Consider the following 16013-nt stretch of genomic DNA (forward strand, 5'->3'; position numbering starts at 1 on the left):
TTAATCAGCACTGATTTAGAGCATTTTTTCATGTTACTATAGATAGCTTTGATTTATGAAAACTGCCTTTTCACATCCTTTGACCATTTATGTACAGGGGAATGACTCTCATTTTTATAAATTTCTCTCAGTTCCTTATCTATTTGAGAAATTAGATCTTTATTAGAAAAATTTGTTCTAATTTTCCCTTAGTTTCCTGTTTTCCTCCTAATTTTGGTTAATATGATTGTTGGTGGATTTACAAACTAGTGCAACCACTCTGGAGAAAAATTTAAAATTATAATCTATAAAATCTATAAAAGTATGGATACCATTTGACCCAATAATACCTATTATTAGGATCCCAAAGAGAACAAAGAAAAGGGAAAAGCATCAATCTGTACAAAAATATTTATAGAGGCTCTTTTTGTAACGATCAAGAATTGAAAATTGAGGGAATGCCTATCAGTTGGGGAAGGGCTGAACAAGTTGTGGTATATGATTGTGATGATATACCATTGTGCTGTAATAAATGATGAGCAGAATGGTTTCAGAGAAAATAAACCAAAAAACCTGGGCATATTTAAATGAATTCATGCAAAGTAAAATAAGCAGAATCAGGGGAATCTTATACAACTAATCATCCATAGGATGAGTATGCTGGAAAAGGGAAGACCAAATTTCTTTGGATTCAGTGACTCTTATGTGCAAGAGGGATAAAAAATTCTCTGCTGACCCAATAACATCCAACAGGCATTGATTATGTGCCTACTATATAACAGACATTGTGTTAGCCTCTGGGATTACAAAGATGAAAGTAAAACAGTTTCTATCCACAAATTACTTACAGAGCAAGGGTAAACAAGTAAGAGTTGCAGAAAAGTAAATTTAGATCTAATTTAGGACAGAAATGTGTGCAATTAATGTTGTCAAATAATGAAAATGAGCTGTCTCATAAAATAATGGGCTCCCTATCACTGGGAATGCATTAGCAAAGGCTGGATGATCCTCTGGCAGGGTATTCTTGCATTTAGAAGGGAATTCAGATTATATGACCTCTACAGTCCCTTCCAATTCTATGATTCTAAACAAGATATGGAATAAAAATACCCTGCACAGAAGTTAACTGTCTATCCACTCATGTGACCTTTCATCAGCCCATTTTATGGTAAGAAGAAAGTTATTTTCTAAAGTATAATGATTATTGCTTATGTCCATTTGCTAAAATATGTATATAGCAAAATTCAAGATAATGGAATTCTCGATAATGGAATTCTCCAATAAAAGACAGATATTCTAAACACATTTAGGCCAATTAATTGCACCAAAATAATGGATTATGGATTATCAAATAAAATAAGATTTTTAGCATGTTAAGTTTTTATTTTAATTCTTAAAATATTACTTTGTGTTATTCAAGCAGAAGGCATAGTAATTCTCCTATAAAAATTCTTGATCAATTCTTCAGAAAAGGACTGAATACAATTTGATAAACTTTTATGGCATGATATATCAAGCTCTGAGGGGAAAAAACTGAGAAATGAAAATGGTAAATAATAGCTGACACAAGACTTAGTTGCAAAAATCAACTGACTAAATTCCCTGAACTTATGGGAAAATAGTCATCAGCATTACAGTACTTCAAATGTGTCAGTCTTGTCTTTGCATTTACAATTTCAAAATGTCATTGATGCTAGAGAGGTTAAGGACTATTGTTTCTTTGACACAGTGTTTTATACCTTTCTAAAGACAAATTAATCTGGGTTTAAGTTTTAGGTGACACTGTGTTCTCCCAGGTGCCCTAATGCTCTTATTTGATATTTGTTGGAACTTTCTTTGCCCTGGATGTCCTTTCTAGTCATAATGTGCTTGAAAAATGATTGTTTCAGCCACTATATTAAGAGTTTTCTTTTTATCTTCTGGTAATTACAATGAGCACTCATTTTCCTTAAGGTTGCTGAACAAATTCCAGTCAAAATAATTGTGTTCTATCATTTAGAAATTATCTTGTAGTTTCTGTTCTAAACTGTTGAGTCATTTTCTTCAATGTTATAAAGAATGGTAATGTTAATCATTAGCTGTGGCAATATTTTAGGGCTTGAAAGAATATTTATATATTGTCTATACTTGGCCCTTTTCTCGTATGAGTGTTTTTAAAGTTGTAGATTGAAGAAGATAAGTAATATTTGCTCTTTTCATTTTATTTTTGTTACAATCCCTCACCTTCAATATCCATACTCTTCCTCACCATGTTCACAAATGTGGCTAAAGGTCTGGTAGATGATTCTCTGTGCACTTACTGTCTGCCTCACTCAATGAGTCCAAAAATGTTACCCCAATTTCTCCATACTTTGTGAGTTAAAATCTGATCCAAATCATAGCTCACATCAATGTTCTCATTTTTATTAGTCATCCAGAAGAAACACTGTTATAAACAAAAAGTATTTAATGTAATATCAGTAGAACAACAGAATATTCTTTCAAAGCATGTGCACCTACCCTGTGCCTTCAACCACTACCATAAACCTAGAACTGACTGTAACAGACACACACAATCTCAGAGACATCAGTGATAGGAATGGAAATGCATAAGGATTATGAATAAGACACAAACATGTGAAAAAACAGGTGTAACCAGGAAACATGTGGAGCCAGGTAACCTATGCCTCTAACAATATTGAACTTTCTATTTCATCTCTATTGAGTTTTTGCCAGACTCTGCTCCACATTTAGTGCAGCATCAGTCTCCATTGCTCCCCATTGGATATTATGTATCTCTTTCTGCTGGTGTGAGTTATCTAGCCATTTTCAACAACTCTCAACACTACACTTACCCCATAGAGGGACTGCCATTGTTAAGAAGTCTTTCCTCCACACAGGAGGACTGCAGCAACTTTTATCTAGCTTTCAGACAACTGTCAATGAACCAACTTCCCCTCAGTCAAATTGCATCGCAAAAGGTAATCTAAGCTAGGTTGGTGTCTATTCCTATCTCCTTTGGTTTCTCATCTGACTTTAGAACTTTATTTTAACTCTAAGGTTTTACTGGAGCAAATATTCCCAGGCTTTACTTCGTCAGATGAAGGAGCTGAGTGAAACTGTCATGCTGAAAATTCTTTCAACCTCATCCTATCATTCTCCTTAGTTCTATGCATATCATAAAAGTTGAGCTGTTTGGAGAAGATTGAAAAGGTTAATGGCTTTAATCTCACCTCAAGCAATAGTTATTCACACCCTGGACTCTCTCAATATGGACTTTATCTAAGCTCTATATCAATTTACTTCATCTTCTAAAAAGTGATAAGGATAGACAAAATCACTTCCCAAATCCCTTCTAGCTATACCATTCTTTCTCATTACATCATAGACTTACATGAATCACAACAGGTTCCCTTAAACAAAATCAGAGACAAGCTCTTCAAGTTGCTGCCTGCCCTTTCCCAGCTCTGACTGGTCTGACCAAATTCCTCTCAGCTCTGCCCCAGCTCCACCCCTTCCTGTTGCACTCATTTAGCAAGCTCCTCCTACCACAGGCTTCATGGGACTCACACTCATGTGACTTAGGCTTCCATGTGACTTAAGCAGGTCACATAGGCCTATTAATGGATGGGAAAGATCTTCTCATTCCATTAAAAAGACATTAATTCTGCTGAAAATACATTAATAATACATTTGGCCCCAAGATCTTTCATATTTGTTATATAGGTCAATAAAGCAACTTTCAACAGAACTTTACAACAGTATAACAGGGATAACACAAAATAAACATATAAAACAATATCTTAGGGTGGGGTTTGAGCACAACACCCCATCACTCTCCACTTGAATGAATGGGGCCCCAAATCCCTTGGGGTAAGGGGCAAAAGTTTCTTCTTCTATAGCTACTTCCTGCTGAAATTAGACATAGAGTTGTTCCTGCCCCAAGAGGTCCCATTCAAGGGGGCAATACCTTAGCCAGTATCTGAAGCTTGGTTGACACCAGTTTCAGGGGTGGCATAGCACACTGGACAGTGTAACATTGGCAATCAAGCATCTACAAGTGGAGGGTATTAAGCCTGCAGAAAACAAATCTGACAAACAAGGTGAACAGACAAAAAAACATAAAGAAACAAGGGGAGGGTAACTGGAAACAGGGTAGAAATAGGGTTAGCCATACTACTGGAGACCATGAATCCATTATCATGGTCTTATTCACTGTTTACTGTTTTTTAATTTGCAGTTGGAAGGTCTTCATTCTGACTACAGGTATACTTTCTTTAATCTGAACAAGGACCTGGCCAATTTCCTATTCTTCCTGCAGTTGTGACAAACTTGGATACAATTTTTCAGGATACAATCTTCAGAGTTTGTATGCGTGGCTCCTTTTCTCTTTTTTGTGATCTCATTGGAATACAGATTTAATAGTCTTATTACTGGGTCAAAGGGTATGCATAGTTTTATAGTTCTTTGGGCATAGTTCCAAATTGTTCTCCAGAATAGTTGGATCAGTTCACAACTCCGTGAACAGTGCATTAGTGTCTCAATTTCCCCATGTCCTCTTCAATATTTATCATTTTTCTTTCTTGTCATATTAACCATTCTGATAGGTATGAGGTGATACCTCAGAGTTGTTTAATTTGCATTGCCCTAATCAATAGTGATTTAGAGCATTTCTTCATGTGAATATAGATAGCTTTGATTTCTTTATCTGAAAATTGTCTGTTCATATGTTTGACAATTTATCAATTGGCAAATGGATGCCATGAGCTACTTATGTTTTTCTAATTATTTAGATCTGACTTTATTTGTATGAAAAGTGCTTTGTAATTCTGTTCAGATACTTCATGGGTATGTCTTGTCAGTTAGATTCCCAAATATTTTATATTGTCTACATTTATTTAAATGGAATTTCTCCTTATATCTCTTGCTGCTGGACTTAACTGGTAAAATATAAAAATGCTGATGATTTATGTGGGTGTATTTTATACCCTACAATTTTGCCAAAGTTGTTAAATATTTCAAGCAGTTTTTTGGTTGATATTCAAAGATTCTCCATATACATATATATATATATATATATATATATATACATATATATATATATGTATATGTATATATATATATATACATATATATATATATGTATATGTATATATATATATATACATATACATATATCATCATGTCATCAGCAAAGAATAAGAAATTTGCTTCCTTGTCTATTCTAATTCCTTCTATTTCTTTATCTTCGCTCATTGCTTATAACTGACGTTTCTAGTGCAATACTGAATAATAGTGGTGATAATGGGCATCTTTACTTCTCCCCAATCTTATTGGGAAGGCTTCTACCTTATTCCCATTACAGATAATGCTTGCTGATAGTTTTAGATAGATATACGTCTCATTTAAAAAGAAGACTCCATTTATTCCTATGCTACTTACTGTTTTTAATAGGAATGGGTGCTATATTTTATCAAAAGCTTTTTCTCCATCTATTGATACAATCATATGAGTTCTGCTGGTGTTTTTATTCATATGGTCAATTAGGCTGATAATTTCCCTAGTATTGAACCAGCCCTGAATGCCTGGTATAAATCCTATCTGATCATAGTGTATAAAATCCTTGTTATATATTGCTGCAATCACCATTCTAGCATTTTATTTAAAATTTTTGCATCAATATTCATTAGGGAAATCGGTCAATAGTATTCTTACTCCATTTTAGCTTTTCCCTGTTTAGGTATTAGTACCATATTTGTATCATAAAAGAAAGTTTGATTGACTCTTTCTTTGCCTATTTTCCCAAATAGTTTTTATGGTATTGGAATGATTTTTTCTTCAAATGTTTAATGATATTCATTTGTGAACCCATCTGTCCCTGGAGATTTTTTTCTTAGGGAGTTGATCGATGAGTTGTTCAATTTCCTTTTCTGACAGAGTTATTTAAGTATTCTGTTTCATCTTCTATTAATCAGAGCAATTTATATTTTCATAAATATTCATCAATTTCACTTAGATTGCTGCATTTATTAGAATAGAATTGGGCAAAGTAAATCCTAATGATTGCTTTAATTCATTCTTAATTTGTGGTGAATGCATCCTTTCTCATTTTTGACACTGAAAATTTGACTTTCTTTTTTTAAAAATCAAATTAACCAATGGTTTATCTATCTTATTGTTTCCCTCACACCATAAAACCAGTTCCTAATTTTATTTATTAGTTCAATAGTTTTCTTACTTTCAATCTGACTAATCTCACCTTTGATTTTTCAGAATTTCCAATTTGGTGTTCAAATGGGAATTTTCACATTTGTTCTTTTACATTTTTTTTAGTTGCATGCCCAATTCATTAATCTTCTCTTTATTTTGTTGATGTAAGAATTTAGAGAGATAAATTGTCCGATAAGTATTGGTTTGGCTACAACCCATAAATTCTTGCATGTTATTCCATTATTGTCCTTCTCTTTAATGAAATCATTGATGGTTTCTATGATTTGTTCTTGACCTACTTATTCTTTAAGATTAGATATTTACTTTCCAATTGATTTTTAATCCCTCCACTGCCTTTTATTGAATATAATTTGTATTGTTTTATTTTCTGAAAAGGATGCATTTAATAATGCTCTTTTTCTACATTTGATTTAGAGTTTTTTATACTCTACTATATGATCAGGATTTGTATGGATGTCATGTATGACTGAGAAAAAGCTATACTATTTTTATCCCCATTCAGTTTTCACCAGGGGTATATCATATCTAATTTTTCTGAAATTCTATTCACCTTTTTAACTTTTTTTCTCATTTATTTTGTGTTTATATTTATCTATTTCTGAGAGAGGAAACTTGAATTCCTCCACTAGTATAGTTTCACTGTGCATTTCTCCTGTAACTCATTTAACTTCTCCTTTGTCCATCAATTAAGGAATGGCTGAACAAGTTGTGGCATACGAATGAAATGGAATACTGTTGTGCTATTAGAAATGATGAGCAGGCAGATTTTAGAACAAAACCTAGACAGACTTACATGAACTGATGCTGAGTGAAGTGAGCGGAGCTAGGTGAACATTGTACACAGTAACAGCAATGTTGTGCGATGATCAACTTTGATAGATGTGGCTCTTCTCAGCAATACAATGATCTAAAACAGTTCCAAAAGACTCATTATGGAAAATATTAATCAAGACAAAGAACTATGAATTCTGAATGTAGATGGAAGCGTACTGTTTTCACATTTTCGTTTTTGTTTTTTCTTTCCCTTGTTTTTCCCTTTTGTTCTGATTCTTGTTTCACAATAAGACTAATGTGGAAATATGTTTAATATGATTGTACATGTATGACTTACATGAGATTGTTTCACATCTTGGGGAGGGGGAAAGGAAAGAAGTGAAGGAGAAAATTTTGAAACTCAAAATAATATGAAAATTGAATGTTGAAAACTTTCTTTACATGTAATTGAAAAAATATATTATTTAAAAAAAGAATATGGATGCAATACCAGTTGTTGCATACATATTTAGTACTGATATCTTTTTCATTGTCTGTGGCATCTTTTCTCAAGATAAAATTTCCTTCATTATCTCTTTTAGTTAGATCTATTTTTGTGTTTACTTCATCGGAAAACATAATAGAAATTCCTGCTTTTTTTCTTCACCTTCATAATTGATTCTGCTCTAGCTCCTTACCTTTATCGTGTGTGTGTGTGTGTGTGTGTGTGTGTGTGTGTGTCTGCTTCTTGTAAAAAAATACAATGTAAGATTATGGTTTTTAATCCACTTTGCTATCTACTTCCATTTTATGGGACAGCTAATCCCATTCACATTCACAGTTATGATTACTAACTATGTATTTCCCTCTATTCTATTTGTTCCTCATGTTTATCCTTCTTTCTCTCCCTCCTGTCACTCTTTGCATCCCCACCAGTGTTTCGCTTCTGATCACTGCCTCCCCAATCTACCTTCTGTCAGTTTCTCCCTTCTCTCAGTCTCTCTTAAATAGCCACTTCCCCTCATACTTTCCAATTGGGTAAGACAGATTTCCATACCCGACTGATTGTGGATATTATTCACTCCTCTGAGAGTAAGATTCAAGAGATGCCCACCTCCCAGCCTTCCACCTTCCCCTTTTGATTCTCTCTTGATGAAAAAAGCATGATTTAGTGTTATATGTACATAGTTTAGTCCTTTATGTACAAGTCTTTGTGTCAGGTCTACCAATCACTATTCTTAAAGAACATACCTAAATTATTAAACTACCACTAAAACAAAACAATACATAGAATGATTCAAGATTTAGAACAAGAAAAGTTTGGACTGAAGTTCTATGTGGCATTTCCTATTTTGCTTTTCAGATTTCAGACCACCTTTTACTTTTACCTACTTGCTAATTCAGCATAGAAGAGCTAGGGGTCAGTTCTATTTCACCTCCAAGTCCTAAAAAAATGATTTCCAGCAATGCAATCATCCTAAAAGAATCCCACTGCAATAAAACAATTGGGAGGTCTTGTGTGTCCACTAGAGTATGATTTTGCCTGCATTACTAATTTGAATTGCTAAAGGAAGAAAAATGCCTATATCTGTGCTGTGGAAAACATCACATTGCAAAGGTCAGTCTGCCTTGGGAAACTGACTTGACAATCAAAATGAAATGACTTTTTGGACTACCGAATTGTTTGTAGTCAGTGATTATCAAGTTGAGTAAAAGAAGTGTTGATTTGGCAGCACCTGTAAATTAAGTCTTTGTGAAATCCGAGATTAAAGGCAGCTCATACACTCATCAAGGAAATACCTCAGGTAAAAAATTCCATTAGGAATTATTTGTTGAGTAGGAAGAGCAGGTATTTCTGATATTTAGAACCAATTTAGATTGATTAGTTTCCTTTGGGCTGGAAACTATCTAAACTAAGAGGACACTGAATATCATTCCAATAAGTCATGTCTAAAAGTCATACTTCAAAAGCTAAATCATAGCATGAAATGTACTGTTTGGCTACCAATTTCTGCCATTATTTGTATCAGGCCCCACAGGCCACTTGCCACCAGTCAAAGGATGAGGTGTGTTCACCACTGTGAACTCTCTCTTCTTTGTCATGTGACCTGCAGCAACCAATCATTGCCAGTCTGTCTTTTTACCTTTACTTTACTTTTACCTTTACTTGAAAAGTGAGCTGTTAAACACCTATCTGCAACTGAAGAAGTTTATCCTAGTTTAATTTTGGCCCCTACCTACTGCCAAGTTGTACAGGTCTGATGTAAATCTTTAAGGCAGCACACTCTAAATCTTCAAAAGCTCAGCTGACAATGTCACACCATTTTTATTTCCCACATACAAAATCTGAAAGTATTTTATGAGCAAATGAAGTCCAGGAGTAGTCTTCATTCTTCCAAAATAGAACATGGCATCGAATATCCAATCTACTTCCCTTTTCCTCCCTGTTTCTTTTTTTTTGGGGGGGGGGGGGCTTAAAAGTAGCTCACCATTTAAATCATTGTGCGAAGTTTTTAGCTAGGTTTTTTTATTGCAGTCATATCGTGTTCTACTTCTTTGCTGGATATTCATTCTGTTCATATTCTTACTACTTGTCATTTTGACTGCCCCAGGCTAATGCTCTCCAGCTTAAAAATATGGGTTGAAGGAAATTGACTTCTGGCTCTGATCATAATAGCACAAATGGCAAATCTCCAGGTCCCCTAAAGTGCCATAACACTGATAATATTTGCATGTTTAGGATTAAATGTGAAGCAGCAGGAGTACCTGCAGTTACAAGGTCCCTGCTACAACATAGGAAAGAAAGTTCTACAAGCTGTAAAGGCTTTAAGTTACTAAATTATAAGGCACTTTCTAATAGTAAAATTTATGTTTAAATAAAAGGGCAGAGGTGGATTTTATTCTGAAAAATAGAAGACACAATCTAAATTATAAGAATGTATTATTCTTGCACTCAGCGTTCTTATTTAAAGTTAAATTTTTCCCTTAGTTTCAATTTTAGCCAAGCATTTAGTTTTCCCCCAAAAAAAGTTTGGCCAGAAATCCACTTATACTCATAAGTGGTAGAATGTCAGAGCAACTAAAGCTATTTGCATCCTGACCCCTTCCTATTATTCCAGTCTTTTTATACTTCACTCCCCCCATATACTCTGCAATCTATAGATAACTGCACTTCTTGCTGTTCTTCAGGCAAGACAATACAATTTTCTAACTCCATGCCTTTGTATTCACTATTTCTTATGCCAAAGATGTTCTGTAAGCTCACTGCTAGTTCCTACCTTCCCTTACTTCCTTCAAACTCTCCTTAAATCTCACCTTTCTGAAGGAGGTTTTTCCTTGCATCACCACTCCTGCCCTACTCCTCAGTCCCTTTCCTCTGAATCACATTTTTTAAACATGGTTCTTGCCTTTTATGTACAGTTGATGTTGTTTGGACTTTGTTTTCAAAGAGAACCAAGACATTATGAGGGTGACATCTTGACATTCACATAAATTGAATTTAAGTGAGGCAGAGCTGCACAAAGTCATCAGGCTCACTCTTTCCTCCAGAGTCATTGAAGTCCAGTATGTACAGTTATTTGCATATTGCCTCTCCCATTAGAATGTGAGCTCCTTAAGGATAGATACTCTATCTCTGCCCTTGTATTCCATTCCTGTTCTCACCACAGTGCATGGAACTTAGTAAGCAATTAATAGATGCTTGTTGATTGACTGGTTATAACAAAAGTTGAGAAGTTTTGCTATAAACAAAAAGGGAAATAAATTATGACAGAATTCTTTTTTAATGCTGAATATAAAAGATTGTTAAAAAGTATGACTTTTTGTAAAAAGTAGTAATTGCCGTGGGTGGCCAGCATCCGTGGAGTTCTTCGGCGAGCAACTGAAAAGAAAGACATGGGAACAGGCTTCGCCTATGCTATGGCTTGGATCACGAGACTCATACTCCCCTTAACCCTCTATATCTCCCCCTTTCTTTTGTTGTAAATGCAGATAGTGGAGTTGGGTATGAAAGAATGTCATCTGGGAATAGGTGAACCTCACAATGACAGGCCCACAAAGGAGCAGTACGATAACTGTTACAAGCAAAGGTATCATGGACATGAGCCAATGTACAAGTGATACAAAGGGATTCACATTCTTAAACCATTTCCAAATTTCTTCAGCTGTCTCATATGGATTCAGCTCTTCTTCCGCAGTCTTATTTATTTCTATGGCTAATTTATGGAGCAAATCAATATCCAATGCCACAGAACTGTTCTCCCATATTCCAGTGAGGTGATTTCTGATATTTGTCCAATTATAATTACTACCGTTACACATTCCTGGGGTCACACAAAAGAACGTTAACCTATACTCACACTTCATGGCTAATTGTGCTTCTAGAATATCTAGGCCATCTTCTACTGCCTGAACGGTATCTTTTAAGACATTAAGTTCTTTATATAATTGCAGATTAATTTTGGATTGGAGCTCAAATCTCTGCTCAAGTTTCTTGCTAATTCCTCTACATATTGTGCTTGCACTATATTATTTTGCACATTGCTAAACGCCATATCCAGGACGGCCATAGAAGTAAGTAATGAAATAAGCATAGTAACTCCTAACATGACACAATTAATACATCTCTTTTGTCTCGTTTTAACTGTTGACTGGTGGAAAGTTTCATCGGCTTCTGAGGCATACCATCCTGACACATCAGCTGGAAACAAAGCAAAATGAGGTCTTGTTATTACAAACACTACCTCATTATTTGTCACGTTAGCGCCTATACATTCCGTTACTATAGCATTAATAGCCATAACATTCCACCCATATTCACTTTTCTGCACATTTAAACTATCATTTTTAACTATCATAAAAGCAAATTTTCCTGAAATACAAGCATGAAGCTGAAGCAGCTTATTAAAATTGCTACCCCCTCCTCTTGAGCAATTATGAAAAGCATGCTTAACAATTTCAACCTGGCCCATAGCTGCCATGGCCTTCCAAGTCTCTTTATCTTGTGCCCCCAACTTAGGTGTCCAAGGAGATGTCTCATTGTTGAAGTCTTGGAATTTGCCCAAAGTGCTGTTCTCTGTATTGTTGGGTTTCCCCTCCAATGGGGCCCATTCTGGTATCACCCATCCCACAAATGAGGCATTGCCTCCCACATATAACCAATTTTGAAGAATCAACTCGTTATTGCTGTAAACAGTTCTTTGGTTAGTGTAGCAATTCACCCATGGAGGCTGGCTGGTGGGATACCCTCCCCAGTGAGTTTCATTATGGCATATTGTTCCGGTTCTTTTCCCCAATGGTGATCGTCCATGGTATGATTGTCCTTTTATCTCTGAAAATGTAATATTCCACGTCTCTGCACAATTGTACCCAGGAGGAAGATATACAGTCTGAGTAACTTTCTCTAATACAATTCAAGGATTGGTACTATTGCCTTTCATGAAGCATATGGGGGCTGGCAACACGAGGTCAGTAAAATTATATTTAATAGCTGAAGCATTGTGGGTATTGGATTGATAATGTGTAGGTTCAAAATAGAAACTGCCATTCCCTTTCATACTAATTGGATCTATGTTCTCTCCCCAAGTGACCCCCTAACTCATGGTGGATTGTGCAAGAAAGCCCATTGTGTCTGGGTTTCCTCTCCTGTTGGTGTACTGGCAGTTATCTGCAGGGTGGCAAACAGGAGAGTCACCATGGCCACTGATTTGTTGGTCCGATGTCTTGGGCAGGCTCTCCTTGAGATAATTCCTTTCCTGATCCTCCTCTTTGTCACCTTTCTAGATAGGGCAGATATTCTTTTCCGGTACCCAGATCGTGCTTTCTTTTCCATCTTTCCCTGTGGAAACACAAGCATATCCTCACCCCCACACTATCAACCTATTGGGGCCCTGCCACTGCCCTGTTTTTGGGTCCTTCCACAGGACCCAGGTGTAATTGAACATGTTTCCTAATCAGAGTTTTTCTATATTCCATTGTCTCTGGGAAGGTGTAACACTATTCTCATTGGGCATGAAAAAATTAATGGTATATAGGGCTTTATTTATTCTGTTATACACAGAGTGATGCCATCCACTGTCTCCCCTGTTCTTTTGTTTTGAAAGAACTGTTTTTATATCACGGTGTCGGAGTTCAACAATTGCTTGCCCTGTGGGGTTGTAGGGGATGCTGGTGGTATGATTGATATGAAAAGTGAGACAGACTTCTTTAAATGCATTCGAAATATATGCAGGCCCATTGTCAGTTTTAATGGCCCTTGGAATACCCACAAAGGTAAAGCATGGAACAAGTGTGTAATTGCATGTTTGGCAGATTCTCCTGAAAGAGGGGTAGCCATGGTAAAAGTTGAGCAAGTGTCCACAGACACATGAAGAAATTTAAGCTTCCCAAATTCTGGGATGTGAGTGATGTTCATTTGCCACAAATGTAGAGGGTGAATTCCTCGGGGATTTATAGAGATAAGGGAAGTTGGTAAGAATGTGGCACACCTAACAGCAGTTCCTGACTATGTATCTAGCTTGCTCTCTAGTAATGTCAAATTGCCAATGAAGCATACGTGATGGCTGATGAAACTGCTGATGCAATTGTTGGGCTTCTATAAATGACATAGTAAGTAATTTATCCTCAACGGCATTGCCTTCTGCTAATGGACCAGGTAGGGAGATTGTGAAGGTATATGCATTATATAGAGAGGAATTCTTTGTCTAATGCAGTGTTGTAAAGTGTGGAATAACTGCATCACTTTGGTACCTTGATCTCTAGTTTATACTATCTCTATATGTTGACAAGTATATACTGCATATTTGCTATCTGATATTATGTTAATCTCCAACTTAATTTTTTGGATAACACATATATTAACATATAATTCATTCTTTTGAGTGGACGTGGAGGGAGTAGTTATTCTGCATTGTTGTTTCTTGGGTACATAATATGCAACTCGATACTCTTTTGTCACATCTGTAAATACACTGAGTGCCCCTGAGATAGGTGCTGCTCATACAATCCTTGAGATTATCCATTCATGTTTTAGCATCATCTGCAATAATTTTGAGGTGCTCCTACCATCAACCTTGCCTTGGTAGATGGTTAACAACACTTGCCAGTCACCATCTGTGCCAAACAGATCCTCCACCTGTTCTTGTGTACATGGAAGATGTACACCTTTAGGCCATCTTCCAGTCATGTGTATTCCTCTTTTTATCAACTTTTTGGCTGTGTGAGCGGCCAACTGAGGATAAGTATTTATTGATTTCTTTGGCTGTGATGGTGGGAATCCCCACTCATAGATATTCTCTCCGTCATGGACACATCCCATAGGCATGTAGGGAGTAATAATGATGGAAATCTCATATTCTTTTTCTGGATCCCTTTGATTAGCTTGTTTTGATTGGATACCCTCCTCTATCTCTTCTAACTGTCTCTTGGCTGCCTCTGTAAGTTCTCGAGGCAAATTAAGATCAGAATCTCCCTTTAATATATTAAACTCTGTTAACTTTTAATTTGGTATCCCAGGAGTGTGTTGGAGCCAAATGATATCCCCCAGAAGTTTCTGGAAATCATTTAACATTTTTAAACTATCCTTTTGTAATCCTGTATATTGTACTTGAAATCCTAGGTACTGAAATGGGGGTTTTCTTTGTATTTTCTCAGGGGCTATGACATTGATTCAATTCCCTTTCTGTCCTTTTTAGTACAGTCTCTAGTACTTCTGCGCTAGGGTGAGCATAAAGTATATCATTCATAGAATAACATATGCCTCCGGTAATAATTTTCTGACTGTCTGTAAAGGTTTGGCCACAAATGCTTGACATAAGGTGGGACTGTTTTCATCCCCTGTGGCAGTACTTTCCATTGATACCTTGGATATGGCTCTGAAAAATTAAAAGATGGCACGGAGAATGCAAAGTATTTGGAATCTTTGCATGTAAAGGAATGTTATAGAAACAGTCTTTGAGGTCTATTACCAAAAGAGGCCACTCCCTGGGAATCATGGTGGGAGTTGGCAAACCAGGCTATAAACTTCCCATAGGCTCCATGATATTATTGATTTTCTGAGGTCTGTAAACAATCTCCAGTTTCCTGATTTTTTTCTTTATGACAAACACAGGAGAATTATATGGGCTGTTGTAGGTTCTATGTGACCTTTTTCTAGCTGTTCCTGTACTAACCATTTTAACACCGCCAATTTCTCTTGAGGAAGAGGCCAGTGTTCGATCCATATGGGGGTGTTGTTTGTCCACACCAAAGGACCAGCATGTGTTGGCTCAACAGTGGCCTTCAAGTACAAATTTGTCCGCACGGTGAATCCTAATTGTTCTAAGAGATCTCGGCCCCACAAGTTTAGTGTTATGGAGTCAATTACATAAGGTTGAAACTCACCTCTCCTTCATTCTCCCAAATCAAGTATCTAGTGCTAATTTCTGGGCTTCTTAGGGTCCCTATGCCATACATGCTTGCCCCTGAGGCTGTTGTCTCCCACTCAGGTGGCCATTGTGTCTTACTAAAGACAGATTTATTGGCCCCTGTATCAACATGATCATTGAATTCTCTTCCTTCCACTCTGATTCTTAGCATGGGTCATGCTGCTCTTATCTGCTGTGCCCAATAAGTTTGTATCTGTCCCAATTCCTGACTTTCTTCAGTTTCTAGTTTCGTGTGTTTTATTATTCTTTGTGTTTGTATGATGGCTACCTGACCTACTATATTGCCTTTGGCAATTTTTTGCTCTTGTATTCCTATTATGTGTAAGGTAACCTCTTTTATCTGCTCTCCTCCCTTATAAAGGGTGAGAACGAGGGTGATTTGGCAATAGTCACTTTCTAGTCTGGGGAGAAGTATCACTAAACAATCAAGGGTAAATGGAGGAATGTGCAATACGGGGATTGTCCTTTGTCCCATGGCTGGAGTAAAGCTGTGGCTGCCTGCTGATCTTATTGGGATGGTCATGACTGTCATATGATTTAGTTGCCCTCCTTGGTTTCCCACCTCACACTTTGGGGTTGATAATGAGCTGATGACTTGGAGGGATACAAAGCCATTACAGCCCCTACGTTGGAGGGTCCTAGGCCAGG

At 36.5% G+C, this 16013-nt stretch overlaps 1 long non-coding RNA gene across 1 annotated transcript in view; it reads right to left on the reverse strand.

Moving 5' to 3' along the window:
* Positions 1-10705: 10705 nt before the first annotated feature.
* LOC140531501 (uncharacterized) overlaps positions 10706-16013 on the reverse strand; it is a 34776-nt gene continuing 29468 nt past the window's right edge. The window contains exon 4 of the long non-coding RNA XR_011976343.1: positions 10706-11641. This is a non-coding gene — a long non-coding RNA (uncharacterized lncRNA). The remainder of the gene's footprint in view (positions 11642-16013) is intronic.

This window comes from Notamacropus eugenii, chromosome 3, assembly GCF_028372415.1.
Source record: "Notamacropus eugenii isolate mMacEug1 chromosome 3, mMacEug1.pri_v2, whole genome shotgun sequence".
In the NCBI taxonomy this organism is placed as follows: Eukaryota; Metazoa; Chordata; class Mammalia; order Diprotodontia; family Macropodidae; genus Notamacropus; species Notamacropus eugenii.